The 22,661-nt window shown below is 32.4% G+C and overlaps 1 pseudogene; it reads left to right on the top strand.

Moving 5' to 3' along the window:
• Positions 1–14,972: 14,972 nt before the first annotated feature.
• On the top strand, positions 14,973–16,242 carry LOC113365629 (annotated as a pseudogene).
• Positions 16,243–22,661: the final 6,419 nt, after the last annotated feature.

The raw sequence follows: 22,661 nt of genomic DNA, 5'->3' as shown, positions 1-22,661 counted from the left end.
GCAGTCACGCTCGAAGCGTATAAGTGACGAAGTTTTAGACGATGCACTAAAATTAATTGAACTGGAACGACTTCAAGATGATGATGAACATATCGATCAAAATTCATTCGATAACAATATTGATATATTACAACAAGAGGGAAATAAAGCGACAAATAATAAAACAAAAACGACCTCAACAAACAGTCGATATGCGTGTCCCACTAGGGTGTAATAAAAATCAATTGTTTGAAATGATGCTACAAATTAAATATTAAGCAGCGGGAGTTTATTATGCCTATATTGAAGTTGTTCAAAACAGGAAAAATACCGTTTAAAAAAATTCTTAAGCGGTTCTGCCGGTGCGGGTAAAAGTATGGTAATAAATACATTACACCAACTGATAAAAAGTTATTTCGACAGTCTTCCCGGTGGAGATTTAGTTAAAATAGTGATACTGCCGTGTGCCCCGTCAGGAAAAGCTGCTTTCCTCATTAATGGCGTCACGTTGCATTGCGCGTTTGCTTTGCCTTGCAAAGCAGACTGTTTGGCATAAATTTAGCAGAACTATCTAGCGATGTTGCCAATACAATTCGCGAGCAATTGGTAAAAATTCAACTGTTAATTATTGACGAGATATCCATGGTAAGTTGCACTATACTAAGTCGTGTTGATACACGATTAAGGCAAATAAAAGGTATCAATGAACCTTTTGGTGGGGTATCTGTGTTAGCTGTTGGCGATCTTAATATATTACCTCCGGTAAGGGATAAGCCTGTTTATCAAGTGTCGCGCCACAATGAAATGGCATCATTCTTTGATGTTAATCATCTGTGGAATACGTTTGATTTTTTTTTTGAATTAACAGAGAAAATTAGGCAAAAAGAGAATTGAGTATTAATCAGTGCACTAAACAATTCATCGGAAAATAAAATGGCAGAAGATTATTTAAAATTAATACGGTCCAGAGAAGTTAAACGAGAGGAGATTCCAGAAACAGCAATATGGTTGTACGAACTAATGACAACGTTGCAGCATATAATAAAATAAAGATTAACAAAATGCAAATCCGTTAAAGTCTCGACAGCCGATCATGTTTTTTCTAAAACTTTTATCAATGAACAAAGTAGAAAACTAATTTTAAATTTTAAAAAAAAGGACAATAAAATATCAGATTGGAAGAGACTATTGATTTAAAAATTGACATTAAGTATATGCTTACAAGCAACATCGATGTAGTTGACGGCCTCGTTAATGGCGCTTGCGGTATTTTAAAATATATCACTTTCGATAAGATAAAAAAATACGCCAGAAATTTTATAGTTAGATTTTAAGCTTTCTAGAGTTAGGAAAAAGGCCAGAAGTATTCACAAGGAATATATGTTGAATGGCAAAATTGAAAATAATTTGACGCCTATAAATAAATTGGCTCTGCGCATAAATTTCACAGATGAAGAAAAGTATCATATTATTAGAAAGCAAAACCGATCTTAGTTGCTGAGGCCATAACAATCCATAAAAGTCAAGGCCAAACTTACGAAAAGATTTGTCTTGATTACACCAAAATAGAAATACGTATTGTACAGATGCAATATGTTGCGCTTAGCCGCGTAACGAATTTAAAAGGACTATATATCTTGGGAAAGTTTTATATCAGAAATAATTAGTGTAAGAGGTTGGAAAACATCGATGCAAATCCTGCTTTGAATGAATTAAATCGTCTAAGAGAAACAAAACAATTAAAATTAACCTATAATGATTTAAAGGCTAAAGCGGCATTAAAAATCATTTACCACAATATCGGAACATTGAACAATAACCTGGCTCATAATATTCATGATAAGTGGTTTCATCGAGGTATATGTTTAAGTGAAACACAATCTAAGCCGGACGACGATTTAAGTTTTGAAAATTATAAAATTATATTTAGGTCAGACATCAGTGAAAAAAGTCGAGGATTAATAGTTTATTCAAAAAATAATCATTTTGTAAAATGTATAACTGCAGAATATAGGTTCAATGATAAAGCAACGGTCGAATTAATTCTTATCAATTTTAATATATCTGGATACAAGTCGCCAACAGTTAAAAAAGCGATGTTCGAAGCCGCTTTTATGAAAAATATAGAAAAACTTCCAGATAAGAGTAAACTTGTACTAATTGGCGATCTAAATTTAATATCATTAATTCCGTATGCGATCAAAATAATTAATTATTTTCGAAAATTTAATTTATATACTAAATTACCGACGAATGATATAACGACAAATTTAAATACACAAAAAGACGTCGTTTTTGGAAATAATAACAATATAGAAGCCGGGGTATACGAAAGTTATTTTAGTTATCATAAGCCAGTATATGCAATTTTACATGAAAATTGTTTTGAGAATAAAGTGTTAATTGCTGACTTTATAAATAATATTTTTATATCAAGTAATGTAGATATAAAACTAGAAAAAGTGAAGAATCTCGAGAACGCTCGAGTACCACTAATGCTTTTACAGCTATTCCTTCCGCTACTAATATTAGAACAATTTTAAAACGCACATAAACGATTCTACAAAATGTTATAGAACTAACTTACTCTAACTAGAATGATGAGCATCTCATAACTTAGCTAAAGCTAATATTATCGAGATATAACGAATTTGTGATTCAATTTAGAAATTTATTTTCTCACAATCCTGTAACAAACTATAATAGTATAAAATTCTGTGCTATAGAACATAAAAATGTGTACAAGGATTTTCACGAAGATTTCAAAAATTATTTTAAAATTATAAGGACCACTACAATCGAAAATTGTTTTTATGACGCTGTTTCTCGTAATATATGCGGCAATGAACAGTTGTCGTTTTCGACGACGAAATGCGTTTACCTTTCATGAAATTCTGTCGAAAGTTGGTTTGTGCTAACAAAAAAATCAGATTGTAGTTGTGATCCATTAACAACAGATTGTTTTCGGTTTTTGGATTTGAAAAGACAAATTAGATTGCATGCAACAGATCAACTATGTGCTAATACCCACACGCATTACTACTTAGTAAGAGCTCTTAATCGCGATGTAGATGTTTTTTTTCAGATGTTCAACTAACAATAAGAGTAACGTCGTCCAATATATTTACACTGTTTATCGGCATTCAAGTGAAGATTACTATAATATGACACCACAATAAGAGCCCATACTTTTATTTAATTCAAGTTATCAGCATTATTCAGCTATATTACCAACAACCAATATTCAATTCAGCGACATTATTCAAAAACCACCAATTTCAAAAAAAATATTTAATTATAACAAATTTTACACGGACTATATAATCCAAAATAACAAATAGAACCAACATAAAATAATGTATAACCTTAATATACCTACAAGATGAGCAAAATCGTCAAAATGAGTATAGGTTACGTAATGGAGTATAACGGTAGGAAACAATCAAGAATTAGAAAACGTCGATCACATCAAATATTTGGGAAATATTCGGACCAGAGACGAATACTGCAGGATTGAGATCAGGGCAAGGATCACAACCATTATTATTGGAACATAGCTCTGGATCTATATTGTAAAAATAGTGCATGGTGCACAAAATCGTCGAAGCGAATTAGGAACAGAAAAAGAAGTTTACAATGAGAAAACGATATTAGTAATAATACAGGGATTGATTTTTACAATGTGAAAGCACCACCAACAAAAGTAATAAATGAAGTTTAATATAAGTATAAGAAAAGGAAAATATGATTCTAATGGAAGAAACATTGTAAGTGCGTAAATAAATAGGATACAGAACCATTCGAAATTTGGATCATCAGTGAATGGAAATGGAACTCTAAGATTGGGTTTGAAAATAATAAATAATTTACCCTCCGAACCTAACCAAACGTCCGCCTCGTGGAGCTAAATCATGTTCGTTATGGTTCCAAATCAAGTATTCTAAGCTTTGTTCTGCTTGTTGGGCAAGCATGCAGCCTAGGCCTACGATATATTAATTGTGTAAATGTATAGCACAACACAAATTATTAATGTATTATTTCTTTGTTTCAGCATTCATGTATATATATATATATATATATATATATATATATATATATATATAGCGCGTATGTATATGTCTACCTGTTATGAAAAATGTACATAACAATGTATAATAAATAAAAAATATATTTCATGGTTTGTTTTATTTGTACTTAAAATAAAATGTCGATACTTGAATATTTAACAAATTTCAGATTTTAGGATTTTATTTCAATATGGTATATTTTTGCACATAAATGATTTATTATGGTTTATAATTCTATTAAAAGTTTCCAATCATTGATTAACTGTTATTGATTATTGATTATTTTTAATTACTCGAATTTTGAATTGCGGTACGGGAAGTTCCAGCAATTTGCCTTAAGGCACGATGCCATGCGGCTCACTAGTTTTTCTTTGTATTTGAGATTTTAATGTTGTATATTTTCGTGTATCGATCGATCCAATAATGTTGTCTTTTGTAAGATGATGCAATAATGAATTAGTTTTAATAATTTTCATAATGTTTTTCTTTTTTAAATATTTTCTCTCTTTCTTTTTTTACGCGTATTAATGTTGGCCTCAGTTCTGCCGGGTCAGCATTGTCTGGTGCTCATTTCGCGGCTTTATCCAACCGATCTTACTAATACATAATAGGATTGGGATATGATTTCTTTGCATATCGATCACAACGGCTATCGCGACCAGTTTAGTTATACATCGTATGCGGCACGGTAACGAAAGGACTAGCCAACCTTCGTTAATTAGAGCATATTGCAGGCATAATTTGTCTTTTAGAAGTCGTATCTCTGCGGGTGCAGGGACACTGGCAAGGGTTTCACTCGGTCTTGCCAAATACGGACCTGTACCCGACGGTTGGATTAACGTTCTAGTGGTGTGCGTCATACAGCTAGAACAACCAGTGACACATTTTCGCTTATCAAATAGTTTTTTCTCTTTTTCATGTTTATTTAATTTTTACTAATTTCAATGTTTTATTACTTCATAACACTTAGTTTTTCTATCATACGCTTATTTGTTTTTATCTATGTATCCTTGTTATCATTATTGTACCATCCGCTTTGTTCGCCATTTTAGTATATTCGAATCATGTTTTTTATATATGTATATATCGTTGTGCTGTTTTTTTAGCCGGGCGTCGCGAAAGGTTTGGTTTGGTTTACGGATAGAGTTCATAGCCTCTGTTACAAGGTAATCAGAGTATAGAGGGCAATTTTTTTAGTCGAGAGGATAAATATGTTATGGTGCCCGATGGCCTATATATCAAATAAATAATAGTTTTATCTCTGTTAAATGTGATAATGATTAATATTGGATATAAACTATTATTTTCGTCGCTTTTTTTATTTGATTTGATTTTTTTATTTGATTTGATTGAAAATAGAGAAAAGTGAGAAGTCATTTACCAGAAATCAATAGAATTAAAAATGACTTTAGATGTGGATGATTTTTGGAGCAATTTAAAATCTTATTTAAATGAGCTTGAGAAAGATGACGATGCTAAATTATTTGTTACATATTTTAAGAAATTTTATTACAACCGAGCAACTACTTGGGCGTATTGTTATCGGAAAAGTTTAGGAATAAATACTAACATGTTTTTAGAAAGTTCATAACCAAATGAAAACTCGAATTTTGGGAAGAAAGTGTTCTAGGAGAATGGATAAGGCCATTCAATTGGTGTTACGCCTCGAAATAAATACTTTTATTCAGAGGACCCGTAGAGTAAATGGAACATTACTATCGACAAGGCAGAGAGATGTACGTGTAACCCATGTAAGCGGTGCAGCAGTATTGCCGCATCGTATTCTAGAATGCATTCCCAACACACAATGGAATGTATTGCCAACAGATGATACCCTTGCACCATACGTGGTTATCAAAAAAAATCAAACATGTAATAGTACATGCATGAGATGCGAAGGATGTAAGATTTGTTTGCATACGTACTGAATTGTCCTGGACTGTTGGTGATGTATTTGGATGTAGGTTCTGGACCACCAGTACGACCAGGAATGGTAATGGTAGGCTGGACACGAGCGGTGAACAGTTGAATAGTTGTTGAAATATTATATTTGTGATGTGGACTCTCCAGAGTCCGCTGGTAGTGTGAAAGGCCTTTAGGACACTTCTTTCTTTGAATGATACTTTTATTATTCACTATTTTTACAATTGATATTTGTTGATAACCTTTTGGTTATCATATCAGACTACATTTTACTGAATACTATGTCTGGCTCCAAGCTTGACTCCAAGCTTCTCTCCAGGTTTGACTGCCTGCCTAACTTTTGTCTAACTCTTATATACTAATTTATAGTTTACAACCTATTTACAAAATTCAACAGTAAGCACTTCTGATGTCCGCGTAACCTACATATAACTAGCAACGCGTTTTGTAATTATTAAACAAAATAATGATTCGAATTGTTATTACAGTTCAGTACACATGCAGTTGCATAGATTATTTTGTTTAATAGGGTTTACACGCATGTCAGTTTGTGTGCCTTCTACCTAACTTTTAACATGTGGTGCGCACATTGGTGCACATTTAGGCTTCACTCTCGCATCGGAATACGGAATTGCGAGATGTACTATACCATAGGTGGGGAACCTGCGGCCTCGAGGCCGCATGCGGCCTCCGAGAGGTTCTTGTGCGGCCCCTTGCCGTCTAGTACAAAATAGCAGAATTACTTTCAAACAACTATTGTACAAAAATTTCACCAAGAACAGTCATATTGTAACATGACATCAGATTACTAGCCTGAAACACAGACTCTTAGGCAGATACAAAATAGAGATGTAATATATTATATTAATACTATCTAATATAAGCAATATTTTCGATTTCGCAAGACATCGCCTATTATATGATTCAAGAAGTATTATAAAAAAATTAACATCGCAAAAGAATCGTTTGCACCCAGTTAGAGTTGAAGATTTTTATGCGTATCCGTAGTAAAATGATAAAAATTTATACTTCTCGCAACCAAAAGCAAATCCGCAGCTTTGGCGGAGATCGGAGCAACCAGATTTTATCTAGATATATTGGAAAGAGTTAACGTTGCGTTTCATGCATTAATCCTTTTTTTTGTTATGATAACTAAGGTAAAAGACCCAGTTATTGACCCTGGCCCAGTTTCTGACCTTTTCAACTTTTTTTGGAATTAATTAAAAAACTATACATTTAATGTGAAAATAATTTTTTTCTTAATTGACAGTAATTTATTCTATGCCTCATTAATGTCAATTAAAAAAATATAAAAAATATTAACTAAATAAAAAAAAAATTTAAACCAAAAGTGACTGTGGAAGCCATTTTTTAGCTTTAGTCTAAACAGTTTATGTAAGGAGCTACGACTATTGAGTTCGTGCACTAATTATGATGTAAGTACGAAAATCTAACTAAAAATATACAAATAAGTCAATAATTAATTAAAATTTATTTTAAAATATTTATAAAACATATTAAATTTAGTTTTATTACTGAAATTTGAGGGTCAATAACTAGGCTCAATTTTAAGTGTATGTCACAGTTGTTGACCCTGCAATTCTAACCTTCTAAAAGCTAGGTTATCTGTCACATGTTTTTAGTCACTTGTTCATTAAATGTAAAAATAATAATATTTATTGTTATCTTATATTTTTTTTACTATTTTTCGTAGTAAAGTGATAAATTTACATTTAATATTCATTGGTATAAATGAAAGATTGTATTTAAATCTTGTAAATACATCTTTTAAGTGATAAAATTATTAATAATTTGAAGAAACGAAAAGCTAAGGAAAAGGTACCGAAATTTTTATATAAAAATTTTTATCGAAACGAAGTCGATTTTATCTCATTACATACGTTCGAAACATACCAACTTTTTTTTCCAATCATCAAGAAAAATGAATGAAATTCAGTTCGATTTCCTTCGACACCCAGAAATTTTACTTCTCGACATTTATTGGTCATTTTGTCATAAATTGCTCAGTTGCCAAGCAAAAAACAAAGCCAAACCAGCTGGTATTGGTATTTTGCCTTGAGGCAAGTTACATGAACTTTCTCATTTGTGTAAATAATTGACTTAATCCATGATAGATAAATTAATTTATGAGTAGTTAAAAGTATTCGAAGTGGATTTATTGAAAATCGAACACGTCAACCCGGTCGGAGTATTTTTTAAAAGCAAAATTTCAAAAATCAATAATTTTTATAATTGAGCGAGTTTTTTGTAGGACTTTAATTGTTTATCATGTTTATTAAGACCAAGTACTCTATCGTTATACCAAGTAAATCGTCTCATTTTAATTTTAACAAATGTCAAAAGAACTACTCATTTTCTCAAACTGTGCTAAATTTTTAAAACCAAACTACTTGTCGTAAGGCATTAATATTTCAGTAAGTTCAATAAGACCATGATATATAACGCCAAAAAAGTTCCGTGAAAATCGGCTTATTTTTTTTCAACTGTTAATTACGTGAAAACGGCTCGGTAGATTTTCACCTAAAACTAATCAGTATCATTCCTAACTAATATCTTTCAAAGAGTTTTTGATTTTTTAAAATCGATTCGGTAGTATCAGCACAAATGTGCACCAAAAGTTTAACACTTTTTTCCACATTACAAAAAAACGGCTCGGTCGATCGTCGCACAAAACTGAGAAACGATAATCCTCATCGAGATACATCAAATGGTTTTTAAATTTCTGAAATCGGGTCATACGTTTTTGAGCAAACCTCGATGGAAGTTCTAATTTTGACAAATGCCAAAAAGACCATACTAATTTTTGCAAACATTGACGAATTTTTAAAGCTAAACGAGTTGTCGTGGGGCCAATAATATTTTAGTATAATCTAGAAGACTATGGTATCTACCGTCAAAAAAATAATAAAAATCGTCGAAATTTTTTTTAAAAACTTTATTACAAAAAACGGCTTAGCCGATCTTTACCAAAAACTAATCAGCATGATTCCCAACCAATATCTATCGAACGGTTTTTAAATTTTCAAAATCGATTCAGAATTGCGGGCTAAAACGTGGACAATTTTTTTTTTACTTTTCTGCAATTTAGAAAGAAACGGCCCAGCCGATCGTCGCACGAAACTCAGAAACGCTAGTCCTCATCGAGATACATCGAATGGCTTTTAAAATTTTGAAATCGGTCCATCCGTTTTGGAGAAGACGTCGATTTACGGCAAAAAATCTGTTCACACTCACACACACACACACACACACATACACATACTTTTTCCAAATTTGGTCTCATTCGATTCAGAATGGCTTGAAACGCCGAGAAAACATAAAATTAACGAGTCAGATTTTTTTTGATGAAAACATTAACTTCTCCTTCGGGAAGTTAATAATTTCACAAAAGTCACTTTTTTAGGTCAATCATCTCATGCGGCCTCTCTCATTGCTGCCTAATTTAAGTGCGGCCTCTAATGGCAAAAAGGTTCCCCACCTCTGTACTATACAATAAAAAATTCGTTTTAAAAAATTTTACTTAATTGTTCCGATTTAAAGTGACAAGAATTGTTTTTTATCGTGCATTTGTGAACAATTATCATTATGAAATAATTAGGATTACTACAATTACATGTAAGTTTTTACACCATACCACTTTCTTATAAATTAGTTATAATTAATAGTTTTAATCTGTGTTTTTAAACTAGAGTCCACTGAGGATGACGCAAAACTAAGTGTCGAAACGTATGGAAACAATAAATATGTTTTAAAAGTCATACAAGTTTTTAATTGATGTATTGCCCTGAAGACTGAATCTCATATATCTCAACATCAAAATTATAAAAATTTAACATATATATATATATATATATATATATATATATATATATATATATATATGAATATACAGAGTACTACAGGATATAATAACACGTAACGTAATTACGGTACATGCTTTTTTTAATTTTTAACTTTTATAATTGAGTTTGGAATGACTACTCCTTCGTTTTACACTTACAAACTTTGTTTTCCCGAGAAAATCCGAGTTGATGGTATTACATTTTCTCTAGTCTTAACTAAAGATGCTGCAAAAGTGTTGACATTCTCAACGTTGCAAACGATACCTGTGGAGTACGTACTCATTTTGTTCACGGGTACTCACACCAAGCCAAGAATGGAGAAAATGACAATGTAAGTAATTTAAATTCAATTCTTTATTGTTCAGGACGTGTACATATTTCTATTTTTACTATAATAGATTTAATACTGAAACTGATTTAATACTGACATCGCCTGGTCCACTACATATTTGGGGCATGCAGTGGCATTATGTGCCATTGTAAATGACGATGAAGGTATATAAATATAAATATAATTGTCTCAACGTCGAACAAAAAAATATAAATCTTATATATAAGTATACATAAGGAACTTTATATATGATTATGATTAAAGCAGAGTGGAAGACGGTCGCTTTGCTGCCGTTTGATATGCCGTATGATAGTAATATATTTATTGAGTTATTTAACAATTTACTCAAAAATACACGAATGTTCGTCTTTTTAATGCGTAGATTATATAATGGTTATATTCCAAAAGCTTAATCGAATCAAAACTATCGTGTTTACAGGAATGTTCCTAGATCTCTGCATACATACATACATACATACCAGGGCCCTAGTGAATCCGCGCCCTATACGTACCGTACGCTATACGGGGTATACCTGTATTTTTATTCGATTTATATAATAGAAATAATTGATCAAAGATGAAAAGGTAGAATTGAATGATTCTCTCATTACGACAATATTCTAGGTATATTGGAACAATGCAAACAAGTGAAAAAAAACGTGTACTTTCTTACGAAAGAGTAGTCATTTCAAACTCAATTATTAGGGTTAAAAATTAAAAAAAAACATATACCGTAAAATTACGTTACAGTAATGTCTGCAGTCCTTAACAAACTTATTAACATCAGAAACGCCGCCGAATTTAAACACAGTTGAAAATAAGAGATAAAACTATTTCAAGTCTACTTCTCGTAATTGCGGGATACTCTCGGAATTACGTCCACTGGTTCAGTTGTGTGAACCTAATTGCGGGAGTCATGAAATTGACAATTTCTTGACAAATATATGCTCGATTTAACTATAAAACTAATCTCTTAAGAATCGATTAAGCTTATTGAAATCGAATAAAAACCTTAAGCAATGGACCCGTCACAAAACCTAACTCGCTAACAAGCTAGTACGAAATGGCGATCGGGTTACGACCGATGCTTTCAAAAGCTTTTTACGGCTTTAAAAATTAATATTTAAATTATAATTGATGTGCTAATGAATAAAATTATTATACATTTACCGTTTTCTTATTTTGCGTTCAAAATGAAAAACTCCCGTAATAATGTACTATCCCGGAATAGTGTACATTTACCTTATTATCTTTATTTACTTGTCAGGAAATCTTACATAAATTGAATTCACGTTCCAGTAATCTTTTGAATCATTTATTCATTCCATCAAATATACTCTCTTGACTCAATTATTTACCATAGGTCCATAGATAAACAAGTATAAATGATCTCTTCTCGTCACTCTGACTGACCCCGCCCCGTCCTATTTAGCCTCACCCCTTCCGTAAGAACTTGCTCACACAACGTTCTATCAACCGTAGAACAGAACAACACGCGCGACATTCAAACTTATTCATTTAATAGATAGACTTGTGGGTCACTGAGAGTGAGGTTCCTAAAAAAGAGACCGTAGATGCAATAAATGTCCTCTTCGACCAGTGCAGAAAGGAAGTAGAAAGGTACTACTCTATAAAGTGTTCGTCCGCACGACTGAAATTTGGGCCGCTTTTTGAGATTCCTTCATCATTAGGAAATTCTGTGTTGAAAGAGGCACTGTTTCCAGAGATGACACTGCCCAACAGGCTGATAACACCATCAATAAGAGACAACATAACCAAATTAGTGGAGCTCACTCTGGGAAGCAAAATTTTCCTACAATCTCAAATCAGGATATTGATGAACTCACTAGACCCTAGATACAGGTGCCTTCCCATGATTCCTGGAACTGCAGAAAGCATAGCGCAAATAAAGCATGCAGTCAATCACAGCAACTTTGTTGTAACAAACATCTCCATTTCGGCTACAAAGGAAGACCTATGGAGAGACTCATTGAACTTGTTAAAGTGCGCCTTGAAATCTATCATATATGAGTCCAAAAAGGCACTATGGGATTTAGAAACTATTACTAGAGTGGTGAAATCTTTTTCAATTCAGGGAGCTAGCATTGAAGAGATGATATCAAAGGTTCAAAATAATAGTAGTATGGAAATCAAATTTGCAAAAGCTATTTTTGGAATGCCAGACACCTTGGAATGCGAAAGAAATGGTTTCTGGACGTGTCCATCCATAACGAAGATCAGGATTGTAAGCGTTTCAAACACCGTTGGAACAAGGTTCCATTTGACCCAAGGGACTGAGAAAGTGAACTTCAAATATGGTGCTATCAAAGGTTCCTTTGTTCACATGTTTGGTAGGCTTGTTTGTGCAACTATGAACTACACAAGGAAAAGTGAGTTAACATTAACCTTCGTAGAAATAGCAGTGTACATAGGGTGGAAAGTTCAAGAAACCAAGAGCAACACATACCAAAAATGTATGGAAGAAATACTTAGAATGACTTACAGAAATCCCCACATCCTTATCTCCTGCTCAGAAAGTGTTTATGACAGGATCAAACACACTGAGGAACCCATGGTATACGGAAATTTGACTTTGACTGACAACACTGAGTATTCCTCTAGTGGGATAATAAGCCTGTCACTTGATTTAAACAAGAATCTGAAGTTGCATGGCCCAGGACAAATCGTTGAAATAAGAATAAAGAAAGAGAATTTGAGCTGCTACTCTGACGAGATAATGTGTAGCTCATCAAGAATGGTCAAGTACTTCAGCTTCAAAAGGATGGTCAAAAACATATTCCACCTATTCTTTACAGAATGAAGAAAAGTGAAAGAAATGTGCAGCGCGGGAAATTTCATGTGGGAAAACAGCTGCTTCAATGCTTACTTAGCTGACAATGGGGCCAACTTCTCTCATTCATGTAGGATGGCTTTAACATACTATCTAGATTTAGGAGTTTGGAAAAGAACATTTTGTGCTTTTGCCTACATGTTTGCTGGTGTCATGATCACAAACCCGGTGATTGGAGTCACAAAGATAACCGTACCCGGGGGCCATGTTCTTGATCTAACGGGCAGCGAAGGAACTTTCAGGTACGATACTGACAAAAGGAGTTATTATATATACGGGGTAAGTTCGGAAGAGCCAGAAGAGCAAACAGACATAGGGTCCTTATATACAGGGTGCATAACGGGCTACAAAATCAGCGCATTCCACACAAAGGAAAAATTACCCTACAAGTCCTTGAGAACTTTCGAGCAAGAATACCACTTGATAAGAGATGGTGATTCTTTCATTACTTACCTAGGTGGAAACAGATATGTGGCGATCAAGGATAGCTCTTTAATGGATTCTATAGCCAGAACACATAGCAGGCAAATGAGTGATAGATACAGGAATCTTGCTAGAGATTTCAGATACTGCCTTGTTCTTAAAAGAGGGTGGAATGAGGACGGAATGCAAGAAGAAGTCTGTCTCCAAGAGCCCAAAAGGTCAAGATTAGAAGAATCAACGGCGACACTGGAAGACTTAGAAAGCGCTGATGGGGACCCAAGCCATGATTTGTGCTATGACCCTGATTTAGAGGATTTTTGATTCCAAATTGAGTGGTAGTGTGTATACTGAAAAAACTTTACTAAAAAGAACCCTGTTTTTACTTCATTCATTTAATATATTTCGCTAATAAAATATAATGAAAATGACACTTTATTAGAATGTAATTATAGAGTGATATTTGAATTATATTGCTTGCACTTGATGCGTTTATACTTGGAAAATTTGCAGTTTACGATGTACGAAACGATGTGCTACCAGATTTAACAGTCTTCCGTTTTCAGAGAAAAATCTATGATGTGTATTCTTCGCGCTAAAAAACCTATGATCTTTTTAGCGCGAACAGATGATTAATAAGTTTAATAAAATGTGAGCAAGAAGTGAAATCTGGGACCGGAATTTTAAAATAGTGTTCCGACCGATTTTTACGGTCATACAGTATAATTATTAACATTATAAAATATCGTTGCGAACCAATCGATCGGCCTAACCTGTATATTGTGTTAATTTCTTCAGCAGGATGGATTCTAATCAACAGTTTTCCTGTAGTATTATTTGCCACTTTACTGGGACTAATAAAGAGCTTCAGGAACACAGAAGTTGTTATCTGCACAGTTATATTTATATTTTATATTATATTCATATCATTTTATTTATATTCAATTATATTTTAAAGTATTTTGCGGATAAAAGATCTACAATGGCCGATAATCGTCATGGAGTTGAGAGAGGTACTAATTGACCTGCGCTCTATGGAAAAAGAAAGGACGAATGGGACTTCGCTCATTTAAAAGATGAGTATAAAATCAAGTGGAGAATTATAATATTCTAGATCCTCCCCCCACAAAGTAATGCCGAACGGCGGTTTCCGTGGGGACCAGAAACAAGGGCAAAGCGGAGGTTTTAGTCGGTATTATACCAGGGCGGTATTGAGTCCGACATAGCCAGACAGAACACCAGTCTGGAATGCATAAAGGCATTTCCTTCGCTATACAAAAAAAACACACACACATACATCCATTTTTTCTAATTGTAAGGTATGCCAAAATGTTCCAAAAACCTCCAAAACGTAAAGATATATATCAATTTTCATTTTCGAAGTTAAAAAGCATGATCCCTATAACATAGGCGAGAAGTTGTACTATGAACTGATTTGACATTTATGCGTTTAACATGGTTTTTCGAGGTTATTATTTATGTAAACAAAGTGATATTAGGTTTGTTTTTAGTTATTTTGTGAATTTGAAGATGTTAATATGGAGTTTTTTGAAATATTTTGGGCAGATGATAGTATAAGAAGAAGGTATGTTTAAATTTTGTTATAATTATTGGATGAATGTATTACTCAAAGATATTAAAATTATTAAATGCTTTCCTTAACATTTTAGATACAGACAAAGATACGCACTTAGGTATCTCAGAGATGTAGATAATGTCTGGGAAGTGAACGATGAAATTTTTATAAAAAAATTTCAATTAACGAAAAATGCGATGAAGGATTTGATAGAATTACTGGGACCATATGCATACTCATACAGCATCATGGAGTATGCCTTTTTATTTGCAGGTATTTGAAATTAAAATAAAATTATTTTTTTTTGAAATATTAATGACTAAATTTTCATTATAGGAATATATAGGAATATATTTTCATTATAGGAATATATATAGAATATATAGGAATATATTTTCATTATAATTCATTTTTTTGGTCATGACTCATATCAGACAGATATAGGCAATTGCCATTTAAATTCCATGAGCTGGCCTTCACTCAGTCGCTGTATTAAAACAGTGACTGGTTTAATTATAAAGCATGCTACACCAAAGTATGTAAATTTTCCTAAAACCTCATCAGAAAGAAATGAAAATAAAAAGAAGTATATGTTATGCCACTTCGTAAACATTAATCATGGTTTGTAATATGTTGCTATTTAACAGATTTTATACAAAGTTTGGCATGCCTAGCATTATTGGGTGCTGAGACTGCACACACATAAATATAGTGGCTCCCAGAAAACATCACCCCGTGGCACCAGCTGCTATTTATATGAATAGGAAGGGTTATTCCTCAATTAATGTTGAAGTAGTAAGTATTATTTTATTTTGCTTAAGAATTTTGAAGACTAACATGATGATAAATAATATTAGATATGTGATGCTGATGAACGGATATTGTTTGCGAGCAGCTGTCAGAGCCCTGCTAACTCGTAATGCTGATGATGGGACTTATTTATTGGGCAATTTAAGAATATATTTAATATCACAAATCAAATAAGGAAAAATATATATATAAGTTGTTCATATACAGGAGATTCAGGTTACCCATTGGAACATTGCCTACTCACACCATACACGACACCAGTTGGCTCTACCGAGAAAAAATACAATAAGTTCCACAAAAAGACTCGTAATGTAATTGAAAGAACATTTGCTGTTGCTAAAAGCCGTTTTCGATGTTTGCATCGTCACAGAATACTGCATTATACACCTGATGTGGCAGGAAAAATTGTGTATGCAGTATAATATATGCAATGAAACTGCATAATATATGCAAAAAAAAATAATATTCCTCTTGATGAAGAACTCACGGAATATAGTAATGATAGTGCAAACGGTTAGATACCAAATAATTGTCTCTCAAATGTGCAGTTAAAATTAATGGATTTTAATATTTTAGAAGGGCACAAAGGTCCAATTTGACTTTGAGCAAATATAAACTATATTGTGAAAACCATAACAATTATATCACAACAAATAACACATATCAAACGAACAATTATCTGACTACGTTCAGTAAACGCCTTCTACTTCATCATTGTAGAAATGTGCTTTTTTGATGTCTTTCAAAAAATTTTTATCTAGACCTTTTTTCCCTATAGGCGGGGTAACTCGAAACGGGCAGGTGGCAAAAGAGCCTTATTATAATTTTAAAGATATTTTACAAAATCATTACATTTTTAACTAATGCTAAAAAACTACTAACGGAAAAAAATACTTCGGGAAAATTTGGGAAAATGTTATTCGATAAAATGTCAATTTGATCGATACTAAATTTAGGTTCTGTATTTAAATAACAAATAAAAATAATAAAACCTAGAAAATATTTTATAAATACCAATGAGTATATAATTATACAAATGAGATATTTCAAAGCACCGTGTTTGAGAAAAATATGCTAAAAGTGCATTTTCATATTAACATTTAAAAAAAGTTGATATCTTACGTTTTTGTGTATAAATAAAACTACAAACAAAACTATTTAATCATAAATAATATTCACGTAAAACATCCTATTAAACGTAATTGAACATCATCTGTCAAAAACCTTTGACATTTCAGGTATTAGCCACCGTTCACTATTTTATTCAAATTACGCTTCTAGAAAAATTTTCAAATTAAAAATGTAAAGTTGCTACGCGATTTTGAAATAATATTTCACCTTATTATATTGTCTAGGCTTCCCACCATCTCTAAATTGGCACGAATTTGTCAAGATTTTTACCGAATCATTTGATCGAGAGCTCCATTTTTGTATACAAGATAATAATAATGTAATTATTTGTGTGACTTTGGTTTATCTACCTGTAAAAACAGAAAGGCTCAAAGAAGTAAAAAGAGACATATAAAGTTTTTAGTTGGATTTCCAACAATACGGATTGAATTAGACAAATTCAACTTGTTCATCCCGCCTTTGTTCAAAATGGATTACTTTCGCTAGGAGACATTATTGAAAAGTACTCTGTAGCTAGTGTGCACATGTAGTAATACAAAGATTGAAAGTTTTTATGACAAACTTAAAAAACGGTATGCCTTGCATAATATAAAATTTCAAGGAGAACAGGCATCAGCAGATTCAGAGGCTGCCGAAAATTTTAAGCTGGAACTTGCTAGAGTTATTAATGAGGGAGGATATTCACCTGAGCAGATATTCAATGCTGATGAGACGGCTTTGTATTGCAAAAAATACCATCAAGGACTTTTACTTCCAAAAATCAAAGGCGTGTTCAGGGGTTTAAACTTTCCATACAACGAATCACTTTTCATCTGTGCAGCAATCTATAAGGAAACAATTATAAAACCGATGATAATAAATTGTTTTTCAACTCCCCGTGCACTAAAAGCATTGATAAGGCACGATTGCCTCTATTCTGCCGACCATATAAGAAAGCCTGGATGACTCAAGATTTATTTAAGGATTGGTTTTATAATTGTTTCATCTCGGCTGTGGAAATCTATATGGTGAAAAAAAAATTGCATTTCAAATTTATATTGCTTCCTGACAACGCTGGTTGCCACAATATACAGCTAGAACATCCAAATGTAAAAATTGTCATCCTTTCTCCTAACTGCACGTCATTAATACAACTTTTGGATCAAGGAATTATTCAAACTTGAAAAATGCACTACACACGTCAATTTTTCCAAACAATTTTCGGCAGACTAGAAAATAGTAATAATAAAACTCATATTCAAGTGTGGATGGAATTCCGCTGACATGTTAAACACATTTAACAAAATTGTTCCGCCAAATCAATACTATCTGCGAAGCCTCGCCAACAATACATTTAAAATCATATGTCAAACTGATGATAATTTTCGTGAACTCTCAAAGTATTTAAAACAAACAAATCACACTTAACTAAAAGAAGAAAAGGCATACAGGGTAGTACTCAAAAATGTTAATTTTTCTACAGATACGGATCTGATAAAATCAGAACTACTAAAACAGGGTCATGTTGTGAGAAATATTTTCAACATAAGACATAGATTAACCAAAGAGCCCCTGAACATATTTTTTGTGGCCCTAGAGAGCCCAAAAAAATAATAAAAATATCTACAACGTTTATAAAATATTAAATCATATAATCAGGGTAGGACCCCCGCCTAAATCCAGCAACATAGTGCAATGCATACGTTGCCAATTGTATAGTCATACTAAGGCCTACTGTAACAGACCTTTCATATGTTTAAAACAGTCTTTCTCAAAGTGGGCAATATCGCCCCCTGGTGGGCGATATTGATCTCTAGGGGGGCGATGAAAGGCCTCGCAAAAAATGTTGGTTGTTGACGTTGGGTTAGGGGGCATTTGTAATTTTATTTACTTTACATTTTAAAGTTTACCAGAATTTGTATCCCAACGATTAATTTGTACGTTATAAGTTTGGTCGTGTTTCCATTGTGTTTGAATGATTTTGATACCATTTTATAGCTTTTTACCAAAAAATTGGCTAGCAAAAGGAAATTTTCTTGCCCGTTTTTACAATCTGTTTAACTCTGTTGTAGAGTTTTAAGAAAATAAGGACACATATGGGTCATTCTTTTACAAACCGTACACCTACCATACCTTGACATTTTAGAATTGGCTGAAATTTTTTTTATAGATATTATAAATAAAATCATTTGACACCTATTTCAGGATTTTGCCGGCAAAAATTTTTTTTCGTTGATATTTACGATTGAAATATTGCCGATTTCCTCAATTTTTATGAACTTCCTCTGCATTATGTTAATTATCTTCATTATGAACTCAACTTTGAAGTAATTTAAAAAAAATAATGTTTTTGCAATTATTTTAACAATAATACCAATTGATTGTTTACATTGGTTTTACATACGTGCGCCCCAACTTAAATCGATTCCGTAAAAAATCATATTGTTTCTTTTTTATCTACTACAAAATTATTTTTACAATTCGATGGCAAGGCTGTTACATCGAAAGATATTAAATCTTTTCGAGCGCAAGTCGTGCCGCGCTTCCCTTTGAAAGACGCATCGCGCGTATTAAATGAGTATAAGTACTATTTTTAACTAAAATATTTTACAATTTCCTTACTGAGGAAAAATAAATATTTTATCTAAAATATGTAGTAGTATTTAATTGTTATTTTGGAAAGTGACCCCAGTGTCCTGGCCTAGAAAATTTGATTACAGAATTAGAAATTTTTTTTGAGAAAACGTTGATAGAACTATATTGCAATTAATGATATCCCCAGTAGACAAATATCTACAAAAATTGCAGGCTACTTTGGAAAAATTAATATTACATTCATTTCTTGTAAAAAAACAAAATGAATTTATGACAAAAAAGGGAAGAACTATCACAGACTGAATGCATCGTAGTGTGTGATTTTTCAGAAAATTATTCATCCGTTGTCCAAGATGCTGTTCAAGGATTTCATTGGAATAATAATCAGGCTACGGTGCATCCATTTGCCATTTATTACAAAGATAATGACGATAATGTTCGTGTTAAAAGTTTAGTAATTATTTCATAATGTCAGCAACACGACACTGTAGCGATTTAAAAGTATTTCAAAAACATTTAGTGGAGATCATTAGTAAAGAATTGAAGCAAATTACAAAAATCATATACTTTTCTGATGGGTCGGGGGCGCAGTATACAAATAAAAAGAACTTTGTAAATCTTACTTACCACGAAAAAGATTTTGGTCTGGTTGCAGAGTGGCACTTTTATCCAACGTCACACGGTAAGGGCGCTTGCGATGGATTGGGTGGAACTTTGAAAAGGCTCACTGCCAGAGCTAGTTTTCAAAGAACATCAAATCCAATCCAAACGCCAAAACAATTATTTGAATGGGCAAATGAGTCTCTTTGCAACATTTCTTCGAAATATGTAACCAATGAAGAATATATTGTTGACAATAAAAAATTGAAGACAAGATTTAAAAAATGCAGTCGCAGTGAAAGACACTTTGAAATATCATTGTATTATACCTGTTGAAAAAAATAAAGTGCGGGCCAAGAACTTTTCTTTGCAAAAAAAATGCGATTCAACTGTTTTTCAACTTGTTAAAGTTGTGACATGAAATGTATATTATGTTGTACATCGACAGAAGCTATGTTATATAAAATTAATTATAATGCAATAAATGCATTATTTTTCAATCGCATTTTCTTGTATTTATTTTTAACAAAATCAAACCTACCCAATACAATTAAGTTAACTTTTGTTCATATTCCAACGAATATGAAGTTTCAGTTTCAAAAATATGAGCATTTTGTATAAAATATTTGCTACTACATATTTAAGATAAAATATTTATTTTTCCTCAGTAATGAAATTGTAAAATATTTTAGTTAAAAATAGTACTTACGAGGTCTGTTCAAAAAGTACCCGGAATTTTCGTTTTTTTCAAAAAAATATTTATTTATTCGTCTACATTAATGTGGTCCCCTTCAAAGTAGTCCCCCCCAGATATAATACACTTATGCCAGCGTTTTTTCCAATTTTCGAAGCATCCTTGATATTCACTTTTTGATATGTCCTTGAGCACTCTCAGCGATTTGGCCTTTATTTCTTCAATCGAGGAAAACCGCCGTCCTTTCATGGGTCTCTTCAACTTTGGGAATAGGAAAAAGTCACACTGAGCCATATCTGGTGAATTTTTGCACTTTGCAACACTTTATTTCATTTTTTACGCAAAATTTAATACAAATTCTTTGACTTTTCAATTCTTCCATTGTAAAAATCGCCGAGCTCAGAAAAACACGTCGAACCTTAGCGACTACCACAGACAAAGTAAACAGTGAATATAGCTGAAAATTTCATCATACTTTAGGGGCATGTATACCAACACAAAAAAATAAAATAAAAATTTTGACAATCAGACACTCCAGACCCGCGAAATTTAATTATTAGTAATTCCGGGTACTTTTTGAACACACCTCGTATACTCATTTAATACGTGCGATGCGTCTTTCAAAGGGAAGCGCGGCGCGACTTTCGCTCGAAAACATTTTATATCTTTCGATGTAACAGCCTTGCCATCGAATTGGAAAAATAATTTTGTAGTAGATAAAAAAAGAAACAATATGATTTTTTACGGAATCGATTTAAGTTGGGGCGCACGTATGTAAAACCAATGTAAACAATCAATTGTTATTATTGTTAAAATAATTGCAAAAACATTATTTTTTTTAAATTACTTTAAAGTTGAGTTCTTAATGAATATAATAAAAAAAAACATGCTGATCTGATCAACACAACTGAAGATAATTAACAGGAATTAGAGGAAGTTCATAAAAATTGAGGATATCGGCAATATTTCAATCGTAAATATCAACGAAAAAAATTTTTTGCGGGCAAAATCCTGAAATACGTGTCAAATGATTTTTATCTATAATATCTATAAAAAAATTTCAGCCAATTCTAAAATGGCACATATTTTTTTTACCAAAATCCGTACGATTTGTAAAAGAATGACCCATATTTGTGTAAAAACCTGATATCATCAAAAAATGATATAGCATATCTCACAGACCTTTATGCATTGCTCAACAATATGAATCTAACAACTTTAAGGGGATGGCTTAAATTTAATAAAAACAAAAAATATCATCGCTGCTTTTGTAGTCAAACTGTTATTACATGAGAAAAATATTGGAAAACGGGAGTTTCATAATTTTCCACATTTATCGGTATCGTGGAACGAAGATTTGCTTGTATACTACCAATATTTGGAGAATATTCTTGGCAATTTTATTGAAAGATTTCAAGATATTTTAAATTTGGAAATACCAGGCTGGGTATTAGACCCTTTTTCAAATGCAAATGTAGAAACATCAGCCCAGATATTAACAACAAATGAAGAATTAAAAATCAAATTTAAAGATGGTTATCAATAATTTTGGCTACAGAAGTCAATTCAGCAGTTATACCTTATCATGTGGTCGGTTGTTCAAACATTTTTACTACCATTTCCATCGTCATATTTGTGTGAATGTGGATTTAGCGCTGTGACAATGCTACTTACTAAAAACAGAAATCAGTTGCAAATTACCAAACGCGGTGACTTACGTCTGTTTTTGAGTCAAATGGAACCTGATATTGACAAACTTGTAAAAAAAACATCAATTTCATCCTTCTCATTAGAGTTTGAAAATAAAATTTGATTATAATATATAAAATATATGATAAATGT

Source organism: Ctenocephalides felis, unplaced genomic scaffold, assembly GCF_003426905.1.
Source record: "Ctenocephalides felis isolate EL2017-DRISC unplaced genomic scaffold, ASM342690v1 CF-g0.4_SCAFFOLD_01163, whole genome shotgun sequence".
In the NCBI taxonomy this organism is placed as follows: Eukaryota; Metazoa; Arthropoda; class Insecta; order Siphonaptera; family Pulicidae; genus Ctenocephalides; species Ctenocephalides felis.
This window is presented reverse-complemented; position numbering and strand designations above follow the sequence as displayed.